General features: G+C 46.6%; 1 long non-coding RNA gene across 1 annotated transcript; it reads left to right on the top strand.

Moving 5' to 3' along the window:
* Positions 1 to 856: 856 nt before the first annotated feature.
* On the top strand, positions 857 to 19,948 carry LOC135184990 (uncharacterized). Its single transcript, XR_010306311.1, has 3 exons — positions 857 to 1,026; positions 18,869 to 19,211; positions 19,861 to 19,948. It is a non-coding gene; the product is annotated as an uncharacterized LOC135184990 (long non-coding RNA).
* Positions 19,949 to 20,563: the final 615 nt, after the last annotated feature.

The following is a 20,563-nucleotide window of genomic DNA, read 5'->3' as shown; positions in this document are numbered from 1 at the left end:
AGGACACAAATTTAGGCAAAAGTTTTAAGTTAGATGAAGTAGTTTTCAAAATAGCAGGTATTTAAGTGAAAAGTTACTAGAACAGGGAGATGGAAGGATGTAACCGTCCCAAGATGAAAATATTTGGTTTACTGTAAAGAAAAATGAAAGAGTGAAAGAATAAAACAGAGGAACAGAAAAGTGCAGAAGCTTTACTGTACAAAATACAGCAGAAATTGCAGGAATGGTTCAGTAAAAATAAACGAGTGTGGCAGTCCAAAACATTTTGCATGCAGATCTTGGGTAGGTCATGGACATCTTATAGGTTGGACTTAGAGAGCCTGAGGGTCTTTTCCAACCTGCATGTTTCTGTGATTTTGTGGTCTCTGAGTCAGTTTTAGCATGTATTAAATTATAATTTACACAGATAACCAATTTTAAAAGTCCTCTTAAAAGCCCGATTTTAAAGGTCACAATTTGCACTCACAGCTGGACACATAAAACACAGATACCTCAGTTTCTCCTGATGAAGCTGTCCAAAGAGTGGCAAAAGGATATGTATATGCTGGTAGGGCATAAATCCCTCCAGGCAGGTTTGTTCTCCTTCTCCTGTAGTGCTGGGGTCCGGAGCGAGTAGATGAGCCAACAATAAGGGTTCGGCCCCAGCAAAGCCTTGAGAGCTTAGCACCTTGTGTCAGATGTCGTGTGCTGCCCTCGCCGTGCCTGCGTGGTCAAGGGAGGCAGGAAGCTTTGAATTCGTTGGCCACAACGTTGGTGCTAGTGCCTACTGGCCAGCTTGATTTCAACATCCAGTATAGAAAGGGGATGGTTTAGAACCACACCTTTTGTACCCGAGCCTTTGTCTGCATGGGGCCTTCCTCTCTTCTCTCCTCGTTTGCGGCTCGTTAGCAGACGGCCAGGTGTATGCAGCTCACACCTGTGGCTCAGCAGCATTTCTTCCCTCCGCCTCGGGCTCCTTTACGCCGGGACCGTGGCGAGTTTGAAAGCGTCTTTCGTGCGGGAGTCTCACTCAGGGACCAAAGAGGCGTGAGTACATAGGCTGGAGTGAATGCCGAGACTCCATAGGCATCAGTTAGAATTCTTCCTGTTCTCGGGTTGTGGTTTTCCAGCTTCTGATTGTTTAAACTCTTTCATTCTGTGCGATTGCTTCCTGTGGGCCGAAAATCCAGAGAGCCTCAGGGAATTTTATCGAGTTTTGAATATTATTTTTTAAATATAGGAAATTAATAGTAATAATTAATAACTGGTTATTAATTCCAGCTACCATGTAGGAGTGTGTTAAAAACTAGCAACTCAGCGGCCGCGGTGTCGGGAGGTGTTTTTCAGCCTGGGTAATGCTCTCGCATGGTTTCCCCACACCTGGGGACCTGGGCTCACACTGGGGTGTTTGGCAGTCGCTTCTGTGTTGCATGGGGAGGTACATGCAACCATTTGACTGTTGATTAATGAGCCAGACTGCACCCTCGTGAGCCCTGCGTTCTGCCGTAAGCAGCAGGGGATGTGGTGCCTTTGCCCACAGAAGGTCCCAGAGCTGGGTCACGCAGCTCGGCAGCAGCGCGGTGAGCGGCAGCAGCGTGGCGGCAGTTGAGCGCTGCCTTGGAGCTGAGCGTAGTGGCCTTTCAGGAGTGAAGGCTGTGGCAGCTGTGCTACTTGGGAGGCTTTCAGGAAGCAAAGTGCTGTTAACAATATTGGAGAGGAGCTGCGCTGCTCCTGCAGCCTCCCAGAAGGCATTTAGGACTTTTAATAAGCCCCAGAGGCCTCTGGCTCAAAGGCTCTGGAGGCCTCCTGAGGAGGTGTCTCAGGCTTCCTGAGCTTGATGCACTCATCCCTGCAGAGATGTAGAGGCACCGGTGCGTGGCTTGGGAAAGTGTGGAAGCAAACGAGACTGAGAAGGGATTCTCCCTCCCAAGCACAGGATCTGCCCTGGAGAGAACAGCTCAGCCACTGCTTTTCCCTGTGGGCTGGAATGGAGTGCCTGATACAGGCAACTGGAGAGACAGGATTGCTCTGGGAAGGCAGCTGGAGAGACAGGATTGCTCTGGGAATTTGGAAGGGGAGGTGAGGGCAGGGGAATGGGAAATGATAGGGAGAGGCAACTGGAGCAAAGAAAAAGGGATGAGAATTGGAAAATAGGGAGGAAGGGGAAGAAGTGGGGGAGGTGTCATCCCCGAGCAGGAAATGTGCAGCACAGAGGAGATGGTCCCCAGTGTGTGGAGTTCACATGCCCACAAGGAAGGTGACGCTTTCTGATACGGTGAATGCCACTCTTCAGTTTCCATTTTGCATCCCAGGCTTGTGACACCCCTCCACTGAGGCCAAAGTCAGGATGTGTTTGCAGCACAAAACTACCTCTGCCTGAGAGGAAGCAGAAGGGCAAGTAGGAACTATGGGGAAACTTAATCAATGAGCATGGGGAGAGGGAGACACCTCTCACCCATCACCCCCCCCCCCTCCCCTAGATCCTGTCTTGCCACCCAAATCTTGTGGCCTGCTCCCCACAAGGCTCCCTTCACCTCCCTTGTACAGCTAACACTGTCTCCTTTGCTAATTGCCTCTTTCATTCCCAGTTCTGTCTGATTGCTTTTGATTAATTTGGGTATAGATTGCAGGAAAGACATGGATTTTTATCTCCACCATCTTTTTGCTTGTCTAAAAACAAACCTTTGCCTTGTGCAAAAGCTTTTTTTATTGCTGGCCTGGCACAAAAATCCTGAGCCAGTTTCAGGGGCCAAAAAGGTGATTATAGTCTTTAAAACAGAATTAATTCTCAAACCCTCTCCAAAATATGCATGACAAACTAACCCAAGCCAGATGAGTTGGCTGGGCTCACAGCAGAAGGGGGGAAAAAAAACCCCCAACCAACAGCTCAGTGCAGAGGAAACAGCCCTGCATTGCTTTTCCAGAAGAATATCTGCATCTGAAAGAAAATAATCTATTGGGAAATATGTACAGAAGAGTAAAATTGCAAAATAAGACATTCAGTGAGGATTCTATATAAAACTATGCCCTTTGCCTCTAGCAGGTAATGAATAAAAATGGGATAAAGAAGAAATGAACATTCAGTGTTTCATATTTAAAACGTATTTTGTGAGGAAAACAATGGTGGCCCAGAAACAGGACTGAAAGGTTCTCCCAGATAATGCCAGAAGCTGCAAGATACTGGCGGCATTGTCGTGTAAGTTTCAAGGTGTAGGGTTTTAATCTTCTTTTATGAATCACAGAAGCAGTTGTGAAAGCTGCTATTAAAATTCATTACAAGAAAAGTTAACTTACATTAAAACCTACCCCATTCGTCTCTGAATTCTTGGTACAGGTTAGGAAACAGTGTATGCTTCTCTGTCCAAACCTTACCTACACAATGTGATTTAATCTCTAGGCTCTGTTGAATTAGAGTTTTCATACAGCAAATCCTCCAAACTCAAGTGTAACAAAAAAAAAAATTAATTTCAAACCAGCAAGCTATGTTTTTAAGAAGCATCATAGAATCAACCAGGTTGGAAGAGACCTCCAAGATCATCCAGTCCAACCTAGCACCCAGCCCTATCCAGTCAATTAGACCATGGCACTAAGTGCCTCTTTTTTTTTCTGGGAATGACAAGACAATATAAAAAATAGAGCAAATATGGAGAAACTAGTTTACAAGTCAGTAAAAGTAAATAAACCAGCCCTCCCTTCCTCCTTCTGTCCCTTTCCCCTTGCTCCTGAGTTTATCTATGCACATACATACTAGCATATATACTTAGGTATAGCTGCTTTTGATCTAAAAGCCAGCTTACTTTTTCAGCTTTTTAGGAGAGATGTTGAGGTGCTGGAATGTGTCCAGAGAAGGGCAACAAAGCTGGTGAAGGGCCTGGAACACAAACCCTATGAGGAGAGGCTGAGGGAGCTGGGGTTGTTTAGCCTGGAGAAGAGGAGGCTCAGGGGGGACCTCATTGCTGTCTACAACTACCTGCAGGGACATTGTAGCCAGGTGGGGGTTGGTCTCTTCTCCCAGGCAACCAGCAACAGAACAAGGGGACACAGTCTCAAGTTGTGCCGGGGAAAGTATAGGCTGGATGTTAGGAGGAAGTTCTTCCCAGAGAGAGTGATTGCCATTGGAATGGGCTGCCCAGGGAGGTGGTGGAGGCACCATCCCTGGAGGTGTTCAAGAGAAGACTGGATGAGGCACTCAGTGCCATGGTCTAGTTGACTGGCTAGGGCTGGGTGCTAGGTTGGCCTGGATGATCTTGGGGGTCTCTTCCAACCTGGTTGATTCTATGATTCTGTGATAACTTATTTGTAGCCACTCCCTGTCTCCAGAGGAGAGTCAGTAGTTACAGCCATGGATGCACCTGAGAAGAGTGGTAAAAATGGTGAGCTGCTGGTGTATGAGTGGATGGACATACAGAACAGCAGGCACTGAGCTGCACACCACAAAGTGAGGAGGAAGTTTTCAGAGCTGCTTTTCCACATGCTTCTCATCGCTGTAACACCTGCACCTCTGTAAGTGGCTGTTTGTGGAGGTGGGCTGAGTTTGCAGAGGCATCCCTGGCCCAGCTGTGGAAAGGTTTTGCCAAGGTTGCCACAGTGGGTGAGCATTCCCAGACAGACATCAAAGCTATGGTACAGAGGCAGTGCACTCACAGCCTGGTCAGAATGGGAAGAGCAGGTGGCACGTCTAGGGAGAGTGAAGCCAGAGCATAAGTGAAAGCAATCGTTAAGGCTGCTCTGAGATTATATTAAGCAGCCTGCCAGTCTGCCGTTATTTCAGCAAGCAGAGGACATCAAAGGCACTTCCAGCATGTCCAGTTGCCTGCTCTGCTTTCAGATTTGACCAAACCAATTCTGTTATGGAAGTGTTAGATAAAAGAAAGGTGTTTCTGGGTTTGCTCACAGAGGCAGATGTTGCCATTTGCTTACCAAGGAGAATGTCTTTTGTTGTTTCCCACTGTCCTTATTCTTCCCTCCCCTCTGCTGGAAGTATGATCTCCAGGCTTTTTTTCCTTCTATGTAAGAAGATAGTGAGGCCTCAGTCCAACATGTATTTAATGTAGTCATGTTGCCAGTCTCTCCCTCCTGCCTCATTGCTCTCTCCTAGCACTTGATCCCACCACAACTCTCCATGTCCTTTCTCTTTCCTCAGTTGTAGGGATTTTCATTGCTGTAAGAGGACAAAGGTAACCAAAATGCTACTGGGAAAAAAAAAACCCTGACTTGTTTTTCCTTCGCTGGGCTGTTTTTCACATGAATAGTTTCCCAACTCGGTCCCCAAATGCTTTGATGGTGCAACAGAGTGGGTAGAGCAGTGATAGGAACGCGGTGGGGGCTGAGAGTGGTTGGAGAGTGGTCAGACTGCTGTTGCTACAAAACAGAGCAGGAAAAGCAAGAACCTTAAATCGCAGCCAAAGCACAATATATTTAGGGGCTTGGATTTGAAAAACCAAGCACCATCTTCTGCAACGTTTACATTCCTCTGCATGTTAACTTCTGGCCAGGTTTCTTGAGAGCAGAGGCAGTATTCACCAAGTTTGAATTCCTGAGGCTCTTGTCTGTGGATTTCCTTCTGTGTTTAGCATTAGGGAAAGGGGGGAAATTGACAGACTTCACTTAGGTTGTGACTCTTCCTCTTTCTAGGATGACTTAATGCATTGAGGGATCAGGTAGCCCTGGGATCCCTCTCCCCCTTGCGGACCAGGAGTAACTTCCAAGTCCCCTCATGGCCTGGGGACATGGGGTGCCAAGGGAGATAGTATAGTCATGGCTGAGATGGTCACTGTGACAGCAGGGACTCATGGTGGCTTTTCTGTAGGACTTTTTTGTTCCCCTGGTAGGGGCTGCCTCAGGGATGGCATCAAATGGTTCAGGTCACCCTGCAACACAGTTTGTATCAATCACAGTTTTGGCCAGCAGCTGCAACATCTGGCTAGTGCTCCTTGGGCCCCAGACACAAGAGAGGAGCTTGTCTGGCAGCTGAGCTTTGGATCCTCCCTGGCCCTGCAGACTCTGGGAGAACAATGGGAGCCCTTGGTCTGACACGGGCAGTGTTTCAAGGAGTGCGTCTTTTGTTTTGGCTGTTTGGTTACAAGTCTCCCCTTGGATGTTTGTGCTGAACAAGAGGCACTTGTTCTCTCACCAGCTTCAATGGGGCTGAGTCCAGCTGGGTTTGTGCTTTAGGTGTAGAGCCAACAGCATGGCTGCCCCATCCCAGGAGAGCCTGGGTACAGCCCTGCACTGTGTGCCTGAGCTTTTCCCCATGCTGCCAGGAGCAGGACTGAGAACACATTTTGCACCAGCCTTGGTGTGGGTACCAAAGCCACAGGGCAGCTCTCAGGGCTTTCTGCTTTAGGGGATGCTGGTTTATGTACCCAGATTTATCCTCTAGCTGATGAGTAACTGCTTATCTGCTTTAATTGGCTAAGCCTTTTTATTTTTAAGAAGTCCTTTATTTACTTTCAAAAAACCCCACACTTCCCACCACATGTGAGAGGTCTGCATGGAGGGGAGGGTGGCAGTGCTGCTGGAGGCCATGCAGTACGTTGTCAGCCTGTATGCAGGGGTCCCAGGTTGTGAGGCTGCCCCGGCACTTGAGCCAGTACTGGCTGATTAAGCAGGGTGTGGGCTCAGTTTACTTTTACCCCTGATGAGAGCTTTCTCAGGCTAAGTTGTTTTAAGTTGTCCTTATCCTCACATTAATAAATGCTATGCTGTGAGTGGAAACACAGAAAAAGAATTGGGAGGAGGGGAGGACCAGATTGGTGCTGTGTGCTCAGGACGTTTCTTTTCCTGACAGGATATGGGGTTGGAGGAAAAAAAAATGCAATATATCATGTGTGTTGGGGGACAGGGGGTCAGCAGACAAATGAAGCATAGTGTTGGCTGAGCCGGGGAGCCTGTGCAGTGAGACAGTTCAGCACTAGGTCCCCGCAGTGGTGTGTCTCCTGGGCTGGGGCTGCAGGCACGCGAGGAGATGCCACAGAGCCCAGCTGTGCACCACAGCTGGTCACGGTTCAGCACCCACAGGGCTCACTGGCACTAAAAGGGTGAGCGGCACCAGAGGTGTTTGGTCAGGTGAGGGTCCCAGACAGCTGCCACCACGCAGGTATGGGGCCAGCCTGCCTCACTGGCAGCTTCACCACAGTCCAGCAGAGCTTCCAGCCAGCTTCCCTTTGCCTCAGGAGGAAACCCAGGCGGGACAGGCTGGTGCTTTGTGTCCCATGGCCATCATGGCTGGACCAGGAGAGCCTCCAGGCTCCTCAGCCAAGTTCTGAGACTGGGTAGATTTAAACTAGATGTTTGGAAACATTTTTTCACAGAGTGATCAGGTATTGGAATAGGCTGCTCAGGGACATGGTTGAATCACCAACCCTGGTTGTGTTTAAAAGTCATTTAGATGTGGTGCTTGGGGATATGGTTTAGGGTGACCCTTGTAAAGTAGGGTAATTGGTTGGATTTGGTGATCCTGAGGGTCTTTTCCAATCTGAATCTTTCTGTGATTCTGTGTAGTTCTGTGACCATCCTCTCCTTTGCTCGAGTGTCCTAGTAACAGTGTCTTCTCCACATGCAAACCTCCTCTTGGGATGTGGCTGGTTTTCTTCCCTGCCAGAAGCTGGCCGTGAAGAGAAGACCCCTAGTGCAGGTGCAATTTCACTCCTGGCTGCTGGGGCCCCCGTGGAGGTCCTCTGTGTGCAGGCATAACACACACAGGATCCTAAGCAAATGGCTGACTGCCTCCACACAGTCCCCCAGGCCACACCAGAGGAGAGGTGGGATCCAGCCTGCAGGGCTGCAGACAAAGCCAGGAAGTTATTGCTGGTCAGGAATTTCAGGGGAGGGCACAATTTCCACAACAATAAATGCATCTGATTATTGGAGTAGAGAGAAGATGAGGTCCCCAGGAGGGGGGCCTCACACACAAAAGAGGAATAACTCCTGCCCCCACTGGCAGTGACAGGGCAGGAAGATGAGGGCAGTGTCCTATTGAGGCTTTGATCAGTTGGGGTCAAGCATGCAGGCTGCTAACATGGCTGAAACCATCTAGGAGAAGGAGGTCCCTGCCACAGGGTCATGCCGAGCCCTTGTCCCTGTTACAACAGCCATTCACATCTCATCTGGGGAGCAAGATGGGAGCCTACCTGAGCAGATGCCTGCTTCTCAGCCTTCCTGACTCCAACAGGGCCCCGTCTGCTTTTAGCCTTGCACCCCTCTACTCGTGCTGCTTTTTCATCAGCACCTCCTGAGACCAGCTGGGGAAAGAGGCTCCTTGTGCCCCTTTGTAACTCCTCTGGCTACGGTGCAAGTGGAGAGATGTTAAAGTGCTGACAGGCAGTGGGGAGGCAAAGCAGTGATGGCAAGACAGAGAGAGTTGTTTTCCAATTCCACCTTTCCTGGGCACTTGCATAGTCTGGTATTAGTCACAGACACTTGAGAATTTTCCTGCCTCCTGGAGGGTCAAACTGTCCCACTTCACCTCTGCAATGAGTGGCTCTGGGCACTTGTCTGCGTTTCAAGGGGTGGTTCTCCTCAGTGGTGCCAGCAGCTGGTGGTCCTGTGGTTAACTGATGGTCCTGGATTGAAGCTGGAGAAAGTCTTTAGTGTAGCTGATTTACAGCTGTTCTGTGACTTCCCAATACAGGCAGCCCCAAAGCCACGGCATAGAAGCATGAGTTCCTTCTGCAGAATACCCCTGGACACAAAGGTGTCATAATGTATAGAGTGGGCTGAGAGATAGGAATTGCACCTTTACTCTCCCTGGGACTGAGCCACAGCTACAGTTGTCTTTGGCTCACAGCAGCACAGTACTTGGAAGCAGAAGTAAGAAAGAAACAACTTGACACATGAGGAGTGGAGCTCTCCGAGACCTTTATTGACTTCTGCTTGGAGAGGAGGACTGGCTGCACCTAGAAATCACTGTCACTCCAAAGCGCAGGATTAGCGCACACGCAAGAAGCCGTTAACACTGCAAATACAGATCTCTACACAGAGTTCAGATGGCATAGGTGCAGTATGCAGATCAATGTTGCGTGGGGAAGCCTTGAGGTTTTCATCCCAGGTTACATGTAGTAGTTTATCTAATACCAAAAAGCATTTTACACCTGCCTCTCTCTCCAGTGCATGCGCACTCTGCGCAGACTTTCCGTGTGGACACAGAGTGGAGCAGGCTGAAGCAGTTGAAGTGAATGCTTCAATAGCTCTTTCGCTCCCTAAGCTGTTTCCAAGCACCAAGGCCACCAAAAAAAGGGTTGTTGCAGTCTGTTTGTCATTTCACACCCTTAGTAAATCATCCCAGTGTCATCTGGCTCAGAGCTCCTAGGAATCTGGACAACCTTGACAGAAACTGTAGGTAATGGCCTGGGAAACACAGCAGAAGAGTTTGGGGGAAGCCGAGACTGTAAGGTAAGACTTTTCCCTGATTTGCCTTGAGACCTTAAGGCTCTGCCTAAGAGTGCAGCTAGAAAGCAGCCCTTTAAATGGACACTCCTTCAGAGATATTGACTTACCAATGGCCTGAGTACAACTCCCTGTGAAACTCAGCCCGTGATATGTGTGTCACAAACAATTCCATCTACAGTCTGCCCCTTCAAGATGTTGTCTCTGTTTACAGAAAAGGGGGTGGCAAAAGTCTGTTAAAACGTATTACTTCCCAGTGACATCTTTGAGGAGTTACATGTTTCAGAGACACTGTCAAAATTGTCCAGTGGCACAGTGGTCAGTCTCCTTAGCTTCTTCCTTGCTGTGGCTTGCTAAACATAACATTTCTGTCCCAAGATGTCTTGACTTATTTAAGGGTGCATGTGTGTAGACAGAGCACAAATACTGCACATGGCTGTTGCCCTGAGACCTGTGCATCACCAGGAAGCAGACCTCTCTGGAGACCTGTGGGGAAAGCAGAGTGAAACCATGAGCTCAGGGAACAGAGCAAAATTTTCCAGAGCAAAAAGAGATGCTTGTGTCACCTTCCCATAGCTACAGGCTCTGAGGTGATTACCAGAAGAATCAATAAGTTCAGCTTAAGCTAATGAAAAAAGCAGGGAAGAAAGATGCCCTACACCCACATTCTCACTTAACTTGGGCAAAAACCCAGAACAAAACATGCCTCGATATGAATTCTCCACCAGAAGCAGAAATTTAGACCCACTCACAGCAGGTTAGTGACTTCATGTGGTATACAGCAGTGGGAATTCAGGCATGTAATGTAATAACAAGAAAGGATTTCTAAACTTGTCTCAGGAACTCTGCTAGTCAGACATCATAAAAAGGAATCCACAGCCTTCATGTCCATCTACATCTTAAAGACAGTGAAATACATCCCCAGTTTGAGCCTAGTTCTCTGGTTTGAAAAACTGCTGCAGGAAACCTAGGCAAACAGCACCTCACATCTGAACTGCACACTGACGTGCATCAGCTCTTTACTGGCAGAATTAAATGCCACAGAGCAGTTGCTTAACCAGTTTCTTTCCTTAGTAAACTTTTCACTAGTCATTTGCACAGGCTGTGGCAGCATCAGGTCCAAGCCTGGATCGGGGCTTCTGCAAGACCGGTAGTAAGTAAAACTCTTCTAGTGCTGCCTCTGGGGGTGAAACAGCAGCACAACACAGCAGAGCAGGACAGAAGATGAAAAATACAGCATGCGCTGAGCGCTGACAGCCGTAATGTGACGTGACCCCAGTCATATTGGTATTTGATTAGGGAATGTGAAGGCATCGGGGAAACAGCTCTGCTCCTAGGAGAAAAATCTTTCATATCCCCTGTATTTGAGCCCTCAAGCTTTGTTTTATCTGGAGACAGTATCTAAGCACTTTAGTGGAATAGGCTGTTCTACCAGAGCGAGTTAGTTCCTGTGAGTCCCTGTGCACTGGACTTCCTCTCAGGGATGCTGGCTGAGGGAGAAGTGGCTTGCAGCAGTCTCAGAGGAGGTCTGTGGCAGACTCCGTGGTGATTTGTGAGCCTCCTGTGTGCTCACTGTATGCAGGGCTGTAGCTGTCACATGGTGAATAGGGAGGGTTTGTGAGTTTCTGTGGGATGCTTTTAAGTTCTGTTATTATGAGCAGATTGTAAGGGTGGCTGAAAGGGGAGACCAACTTTGTGTTGCAGCAGGGTCACAGGCTCAAGCCACCAGTGTCAAAGTCAGTCTGTCTTTGTGGGAGCCTCAGGAGGAACAACCTACAAATCCTCTTCTCTACATCTTCCTCCCAAGACTGCAAGCAGTTGAGTTGATCCTACATAAAAGCCCAAGCACCTGCCAGCTTCTCCATAGAGGAGCTGGACATAGTCATTATGAAAGAACATTTTTAGGGGGCAAAGTTTGAGGCTCCAGCTTTCCTCTTCCCCCTCCTCACCCTCCCTGTACTGCACCACACATCTGTGATATTTTATCTCAGTCAGTTCAGTTTTGCTGCTGCAATCTGCCTGCCTCCCCCTGTCCTGACATTTCATTTTCCTTGAAGTAAATAAGTGTAGTCAAACCCCTGTGTTGTGTACCGAAGCCTGGAGTGCCAGGAAGCAACTGGTGTGTCTGATTTTCCAGTGAAGTCCAGGTGCAATCTCTGCAGCACTGCTACTGTCTGCCTTTCAAGCAGATGTCTTCATCTAAAGCTCCTGCCGCCACTCCACTCTCTTTGTGTATCCGTGCAGGGAGGACGGGAGCGGGAGACAATATAAATTAATATCCATTGGAATGACAGCAGCTGGTGCCTTGCCTAGCTGTGAACACGTGTCTTAGAAGTAGAGTGATTAGCTGTAAAACTGTAGAGCTGAATGTTTATGCTTGATCAATTACAGAAGAACAATAGATGGCTTTTTTTTTTTCCAAGTGGGATGAGTGAGGAGAGGGATGCTACAGCCACCAGATTGTCTTTTTTTGTTGTTGTGGTTTTGTGCTTTTGGGGTTTTGTTTTGTTTCTTTCTTTGGTTGGGTTTTTTGGGGGTTTTTGTTTCGGTTGGTTTTGTTGGCTCTTTTTTTAAAGTAATGATAGCTGCACAGAACATGCAGTTACCGAAGGACCTGGCAAATAGCAGCTTCTGGAGAACCCACAGGTAGCTGGCTCTCAGCAACACATTAAAAAGATGATCTGTGTGGGACTTAGACTGCACACTTCCTAATATTTAAGAGGGACAGACTCAGCTACCCAAATCAGGGAGCATGTGTGAATGAATTAGGCAAAGCTTTCTAGTACAGGAGTGTGTGTGCATTGTGTGTAGAGGCCTTCAGCTGTAGGAAGACACTTTAGTTTCATCACCTAGAACCTCTTCTACACCCCTGGCTGAGAGAAATGGTCCTGTCAGAGAAGCATCCCATGGCTGCACTGCGGGCCAGGAGTGTGCCTACAGTTTTGGTTCCAATTCTGTAGTGGCTCTAACTGCAAACACAGCCTGTGTCCCTCCCCACATCCACAAAAAAAAAAGAAAAAAAGAGAGAAATTGAGTTACAGTTTGCAATAATTCTAATGGAAATGCTAATGGGATGAACAGGGATACAAAGCCAATGAATGACCCAGCAATCTCATCTGTGCTGGCAATGGATGACCATCCAAACCATGTTCAGGTAATTCTTCCTCTCATTAGCAGCACAATAACTAAGGCATTTGCTGTGTTTTCTTACCATGGCTGGAAGCACAAGTAGGCTTTCGGCAGTATGCAAGTATTACAGCATGTGTTGGCTGTAAATCTGTCTGGAAGTGGCCTGATTCTGTTCCTGGTTAAACCAGTGGGAATTTGGCCATTGGCTTCAATGGAAGCAAGATGGGATTTTTTTTTTTAATTTATTTAAAAGTGGGATTTAGGATTTTTGGACCAAAGTTTTCAGATTCACAGCTACGTTTCAGTAGTTCACTTGAACTCCTGTCAATTCACCTTTCAGGTGTTTAACAGATGGGGGCTTCTTCGCTGCTCACTTTCTGTTTGGCTCACTTTCTGTAACTGGACTTTCCTCAGTGACAGCCACCCAGGACCTGTCACACACAGGACCTGTGGCTGTGCTGTGGAACTGACACAAGAGAAGGAGAGAGCTCACTTTGCCTTCCCTGAGCACCTTTGGTCTGAACGCGTTAGAGCAGTTTGAAGAGAAAGCAGCTGCCTCCTTATTTTTCAGTTGGGTGCAGACCAAAATGTTTCTGAACGCACAAAGAGGAAAAGAGAGTGTGAAGGGCTCCCCTCTGTCTGGAATTAGTCTAGTAACTATGTTGTGTCATGTGAAATGGAGGAAACTGCAATCACTGTGGCTTTCTTAAACTACCTGTAGCTGTTTGGGATAGTACTGTGTTGCGAGTGTAAGGATATATGCTTTTAAGCTTAAGTTTTTGAGTAAGACATTGTATTTTGTATATGACCATATATTTTCTGCTGCTTCCATAGAAACTTTGGAACCACAAGGCAATCTCAACAGAAATACAAATCTTTTTCAGTGTTTGTAAAAAAAAAAAATGGAGAGATAGGACAGAGAGACCATGTTAGTGCCATCACAACAGGAAAAAACCTAAGCCCAGCCTTTATTATGCACCCGTGGATCTAACCACAAGATAAGCACCCCTAGGAAAGCAGTGTTCATTCGTCCCATTGCTTACAGTGCTAATTGCTTCACTGATGCTCATTTTGGTGGCCACAGAATGATGAATCCAGCTCTGGCTTTCTCTTCAGAGTACACCCTCATGCTACTTCTTTCTAGCTTTGTCTCTGCTCCCACCTGGCTTTCTTGCCGAGCACTTTCATCTTCCTCTTCCCAGCTCTGCCTCTGCCCTGATCCCCCCCCAGAGCGAGCCCCAGGCTCCTCTGCCAATTGTCTTCTCCCTTTCCAGGGAGACATTTCTTTTCCTTCACACTCTGCTAGAAGTGTATCATTTAAGCCCCCTTTCTCATTACTCACACAGGGCACTCCCTCTCAGCTGCTGATGCTTTACAGCTTGTCCCTCCACCCTCTTCATTTGAAATTTTCACCACAACAAAAAGCTCAGGAATGAGGCAATTAATATGTATTATTTCAATAGGAGGTTTAAAAACAAAAAGCCTCTGCAACAACTTCCCAGTCAGAACCATGGAGACTATTGTAAGGCAGAAAAACCTAAGAAACAGCAGCTGTAAAATATATTTAAAAGCCTTTATTCTTTGCTATCACAATGTGGCAAAAGAGACTAAATACAGCTTTCCATTTGTTTAACTGAAAGCTGCCATTCCTCAGTCTTTTTGATGATAATGATACCCACAGTTACAATCAAACTTCAGTACACACACAGAAAACTTTGTGCTCTGTACCAACTTTGCTAGGTATATTATTAATAACAAGATTCACCAAGCCAAATGCTCTGAGAGCAAGGCAAAGCCTGACTGTGCTGGGTTTATGGTTGATGCTGATAAATGTAGCACACTGAGGAGGAAAAAGGAAAAACCTGCAACTGACGTTTGTATTACAGTAGCCACTCTACCTCATGCATGGGTAGAGACCATTCAGGAGTTCAGAATCCAAGTAGAGAAGGCAACAAGGCCAAGAGAGAAAAGGTATTTTCAGTCTCATCTCACTAATATACTGCTCACAGACTTATGCTGCTTGGGTCCTAGGCCATTTGTCTGGCTCAGGATGACCAGAAGACCCTACGAATTCTAATCTGTGGCTGCATGGCCCCAAAACTACACCTTATTTCAGAGTACCTGATAATAGTTGTTCTCGTGCATCTCTTCAGCAAATTCTCTGTCCTAAACCACAAGTCTGAACTCTGAGAAGCACAGCCTGAATCTGAGGGAGGCACAGGTTCATAACGTCCTCTGAAGGCTGTTCAAAACAAGAGTAAAAACATTGCCCTGCCCTACGAGTTGTCCTGTCCAGAAAATGGACAACTTCCTGGCTATACCTTCAGGCAAGTCCCTGTTGCCTGAAGGGCTCTCCAGTATAGTTATTTGAGGCATGGGCCTCAGTGCCACCCTACTGACTGTAAAGCAACCTTAGCACCATTGATTTCCATTAGATGCTACACTGAGAAATCAGTGGGGTCTGTGTGCAGAATCCTGGAGACAGAAAACACCTCGTGGGAAAAGGAGCTACTTTGCAATAAGGAACCAGTCCTGTCCCCAAAGGAAAGAGAGATGGCTATGACTAAAAACATTCACAGAAAGGGAAAGCAGGCAAGGTAGAGCTCCTCTGAGATTATAGATTTCTTGTCTAGGAAGTGGCATAAATGCGAGGTCTGACTTGAGATGTGCACTGTGTCAAAAGGAAACTTAGGAAGATAATTCTCAGCCTGATACATCCAGCAGAGCTGTCTCCAGCAAGATCATAGCAGCACTATGAATTTTTTAGGAAGGTAAGCACATACCTAAGTTCTGTGCCAAATGTGCCTTTAAATGTTCTCAAAGCACAGGAGTGTTTGGCTATCAGCTGGGGTCCTCTAGATATGTTCCTTTTCCTATCCTCACCTGTCTCTTATTAGCAGAGTATGCATGGCTTTTTCTGTTATGAGATTAATTTTTGGGGTCACTGACACATGCTTGGTGACATCAGGTAAAAAAAGCAATGTCTCCCTTAGGAATCACAGCCTTCTTAGGACATCTTCATTTAAGTGCTCCATGTTGGAAGCCCATCTCGATCAACTAGGTATCCAGCAGCATCAGATGGCAGTTCCTACCTCTGGTATTGCACAGTCAAATGGCAGTCTCTCCCTCAGCAGTTCACAGCTTAACTAAGTGCAAATGTAATCCACAGGCTTGTCATCTACATTGTGTCTGGCTCTTGGGTTTTGTCTGATTTGTCTCTTCGGATTGTAAACTGTTTGAGGTAAGAACTGTCTTTGACTCTGTTTAGACAGCAGAGGGGTGCTAGTCCTTGCAGAACCAGGTACTGTAATACAAATAAGGCACAATAATTTATTTTAATATTAGCATCAAAGAAAATAAAAGATTAAAAGGGAAAGAAAACCTCTCACAACCAAAGGCTTCCCCTGATGACAATGCTCCAGAAGAATGTGCTATCTGCTAGAGGGAGTGTCTAACCCCAGTGCTGGGAGTGCTGTGCAAAGTACCACCACGGAAGCCAACACTGGAATGTGCCTAAGCATGGGGAGAAGAGAGCAGAGGTCAAAAGCTAAAGCATGATAAGCAAAGGAGAAATCCCTTTAAAATATACACACACATTTCTTGCCAGGATCTATCAAGTCGAGAGCCAGAGTATGGTAATGGCATTTTGTTTATAAGGAAAAAGAAACTGCTTCTGGTCTAAGAACTTGCTTGCCAAGTTTCAGGCAACGGGGATGGGGTGTCTAAATGACTTGTTGGTTTAAGAATTTGTGTATATTTAAGGAGGTGTTTTAATAAGATTGCTGCCATGGGCCTTTATAAAAACAAGCACACAGCCCTGTAAGTACTTGTTACAGACCATGACACTTAGACCATGGAACCCAGTTCAGCAAAAGTCAATAGCAGCACTTAAAGACATCATCCTGGCTTTGCAGGGCTCAGCCACTTGTGTCACATCCAGACATCAGTGAAGTTGAGTGGATGAACACCCACCAGCTTCAGCAGACTTTAAGTGAGGCTCTTGGTTTGTAACTGTAACTGCATAGGGGTTCACAAACATGCCCCTCTAATTCAGTCAGTTAACTCCACTGGAAGTGTGGTCCAACTGGAGGTTTTCCAGAGTGAAACTGACTGGATGGTGCTCCTGCAGAGACCATGGTCAGTAGGCCATTTTGGGTTTTTTTAGCAGACAAACAAGCAGAGCTTGAGATACCTCACACTAGCAAGAAGTTATTTGATCCAAGAGTCTTAAATGTGCCTCAGGTTTACGGTGAAGTAAGAAACTCCAGCCCAGTTCAAAGCCCTTTGTATCAAAGTCAGCAGAGTTGCCAGAGTCTGCTGGAGTGACATACAGCCTTTACTGCTCCATGGTTTCTTCTTTGCAGGTAAGGAGAAGCTGCAGGAGAGTGACAAGTTCCTTGCAAGGTGAGGGTCAGCACCAGTGTCTGTGTGGAGGACACCAAAGTGAATCAGGGACAGGAGGACAGCTCACCATAGGCTCAGGATTTTGCTGCAGCAGTTTCTGCTGCTATTAGCAATAGCCAGGCCCACTGGTGTGTTACATCGATTCTGCCCTCTCCAGCCTGAGTTCCTGTGTGACCTACACCTTCATTTCCCCTTCCAGGTCTGTTGAATGTGCCAAACAGCAACACACAATCATCTCGTGGGGGTTATTTCTGACTAATGTACCCACCTAGTGGGATTTCAGTGAACATTAAAGCAATAGATGGAGCCTTTAATGAAGTTAACCTGCTGAAACCAGGAGAGCGTTTGGTCAAAGTATACCTGAAAGCCCTGGATTACACAGCAGCTGCTTCAAAAGAAATCCATTGCCTCCTTTCATACTGCTGCCATGTAGAGAAATAATACAGCACCTTTATGTTGAGCCTAATTTAGTCAGCCTGCTGAAGTCTGAAAGCTTTTTTTTTATTACCTCTGAAGATGCAGGGGCTTTCCTTCCCACAGCTGGCACTGCTGACCCCCCTGCACATGCTGCTGGTCAGAGCAGGTCCCTGGCAGCGTGCCCGCACCCCTCCTGTGGCTGAACACCACCTGAGCTGCAAGGAATTGCTCTCCCTCTCTCTGCTAATGATGGATTTTAACTCCATCAGTTTGTTTCCTCTCTTCTATTCCCTGTTTTCTGCTGTTTATTCATTTTCTTCCATCCCCTTGTTCTGTCTCTTTGTTTCCTTTGCTGCCTCCATTCTCCACTCTTCCCCTCTTTTTTCTCTTGTTTTTTCCCTCCCTTTTTTTCATTTCTCCTTTCCAGGTTACCTCAGCACTTCTCTCGTTTTCCTTTGCAGTGGTGGTGTTCCCCAAATCTCTTTGCAGCCAACTCCTGGCACCGTGGCAGGGCAGGACTGGCCCAGGGCCAGTGGTGGCTGCCTGAGCTTCAGGCCACACTGTAGCTGGGCAGTGCAAACTCTATGGAGTAGCCTCCACAGGCCAGAAACACTCCTGTACAAGATATCTGTGAGCAGGAGAGAGTGGTGAGAAAGCAGCCCCCTGCTACCCTGCAGCTGGGCTGGTATGTGGAAAAATGTTGGAGGGACATGTGAGGAGGGGAGCAGTAACAGTGTGGGCAGGAGTGGGGTGGGTAGGTAGTACTAGCAGGCAGGTGCTCACCTGCTACAGTGCCCACAGAATGTAAGGGACAGCCTCTGAGTTCTCCCTGCAGCTGCTGCTTTCAACCACAGATTAGCAGCTGTGGTACACCCCATGAAAAATTAACTGGGCAACTTGCTAATTAAGCCACTTCTACACTGAAAGTTTATGGACTTGAATGCAACATTCCAAACTGCTTTCTCCAAGTCGGGGTATTGGTCTGCTTCTTGATTATGGACATATTCCCAAGCAAATAGTCTGGCTGAAGACTAGGGCTAATGGGATGCTAAGGTAATTATTGGCTATTTGTGGCTATAAAATGAGATCTTGTAATCATGCACCTGATAGACTAATAAAAACATTTTATATGATGCACTTAGAGCTTTTTAGCTGAGGATCTCAAAGCACTATGAGGAGGAGGAAAACTGCAGCCAGAAGTCTATGCTCCTGCAAGGAGTCAGGGAAAACAGCCCATACTGTCTGCCCCCATGCCCTGTGCTCCCACTCCTCAGGTATCCTGCCAAAAATGTTTGAATCTCTGCTCTCCTGCTGACTGACAATAGTTATGGTTTTATCTAGGCCAGGTATCATTTTTCCCTACTCTCATTCCTAGCCCTGTTTCAGTCTTGCCGTGTTGTTTTCTCTGGAAGGCTGTCAAGATCTGCATTTGAAACTATGTTTTGATATAGAACTGGAGGAGAGACCCTGTTTGTCCAGCTACTCTGGAGTCCAGAGGAGGTTGCAGGAATACATGACACTTTGGTTTTAATTTTATTTTCTTTTAAAGCAGGACCGAGAAAAGCCTCTAAGGAAAAGTTGAGGGGTTTCCTGCTTTACAGACACTTCCTGATGGTCAGATCATGGGATGAGGAGAACTCACTTGGAAAGAGGAAGCTGTGATTGAAAATAAATGAGGCTGTATGATCCATGCAGAAAAGGAACTACAGTTGGAGAAGAGAAGAGAAGAGAAGAGAAGAGAAGAGAAGAGAAGAGAAGAGAAGAGAAGAGAAGAGAAGAGAAGAGAAGAGAAGAGAAGAGAAGAGAAGAGAAGAGAAGAGAAGAGAAGAGAAGAGAAGAGAAGAGAAGAGAAGAGAAGAGAAGAGAAGAGAGAGGAGTGCCACAGAAAATCCTAGGTATGTGGGCACTTGGGTCAGAAGCAGGGGATTAGGCAGCGTTTGAGGAGTCTAAGGCTGGGAGACATTTAACTGCATCATAACTCTGACTAACACTTGGGCTCCAAAATTCCTTCAACTAAATTTAATGCAGATGGTATGTTAAATATTACAGTACCATTAAATTACGTAGTCTCATTTTCTGTGGGGGTTTGTGGTGGATGTTTCTGACATGCAGATATAGAAAAATGCTTCAGTTCCAAATGGGTTTGGCAAATGGTTACTCATGGTTTTAAATACACACTGGACAACTGAACAGAGAGCAAAGCACTCAGCCCTTTGGCAGAAGTGGGACTTTCCCTGCATGGAGAACTGGTAAGGTCTAGCTTTGCATGACACATGCAGTGACATCCACAGCAGCAAAAGCAGCTGCCTGTGGAAACAGGCAGAGGTAAGTTCAAGGTGCACAGCATTTCCTTGTGCTCAGTTCCTTCAAACCTGAAGAGGGTATGAGTTTTAAATGCTCCCAAAAGGAGACTTTTTGACTCTTTTGTGCCAGAACTGGACTAGCAGGTGTCACCAGCTTGGTGTCATCCTGTCCTGAACATCTGCAGTGGAAGAAACTGCAGTAGCACTTGCCTGGTATTACAGTTGATCCCTTCCTTTCCAGATAGCAGCATGTCATGGAGACGAGACGAGATGTGACACTAAACACAGGGCTGGATTTGTGCAGAGCTATTGGAAAGCAGTTGAGAGGAAACTCTGTGGAGTAGCAGGTAACTCCATTTCCCATCACCATTTTTGTTCCTAGGGTTATCTTGTTTTCACTCAGTGGCAGATCAGAGCTGGTATCAGTTCAAGGTTGTGTTTGCACTCTTCTATTGACCTTAGCCAGGGGAAACTTGTCCTGAATGTAATGGAAATAATATTTTTCCTATGCTGTACAGTGTGTGAGATGGGGCCATCTCCATTTAGGGCTTGGTAACCTTTTCCTTTTCTATGCACATCTTAAAAGAGGAATGAATCATACAGTGGGTTTATATTACACTCCAATATCTGTGTTATAGTTTGTGAGTGAGGGCTATTTATAAACACACACACACACACAAAATCACACTTTGCTAGCTTGATAGTAGTTTAACTAAGAGCAAGTAGTAAATAACACTTGCTAAATTCCACATCAAAATACAATAAATAACACAAGTCAACTTAGTTGCCACTGGCTTTGCATTGACTTCAACAGATGTTGGAGTACATTTGAGCCACAGAAGATGCCAGGTATCAAAACACAGAAGGAAGAAGGATGTAACAGACCTTATGGCTGAAGTATCAGTTCTGTCAGGCCAAATCTGTTGCTGTCAATGAACTTTTGC

The sequence above is a fragment of the Pogoniulus pusillus genome, chromosome 2, assembly GCF_015220805.1.
Source record: "Pogoniulus pusillus isolate bPogPus1 chromosome 2, bPogPus1.pri, whole genome shotgun sequence".
Lineage (NCBI taxonomy): Eukaryota > Metazoa > Chordata > Aves > Piciformes > Lybiidae > Pogoniulus > Pogoniulus pusillus.
This window is presented reverse-complemented; position numbering and strand designations above follow the sequence as displayed.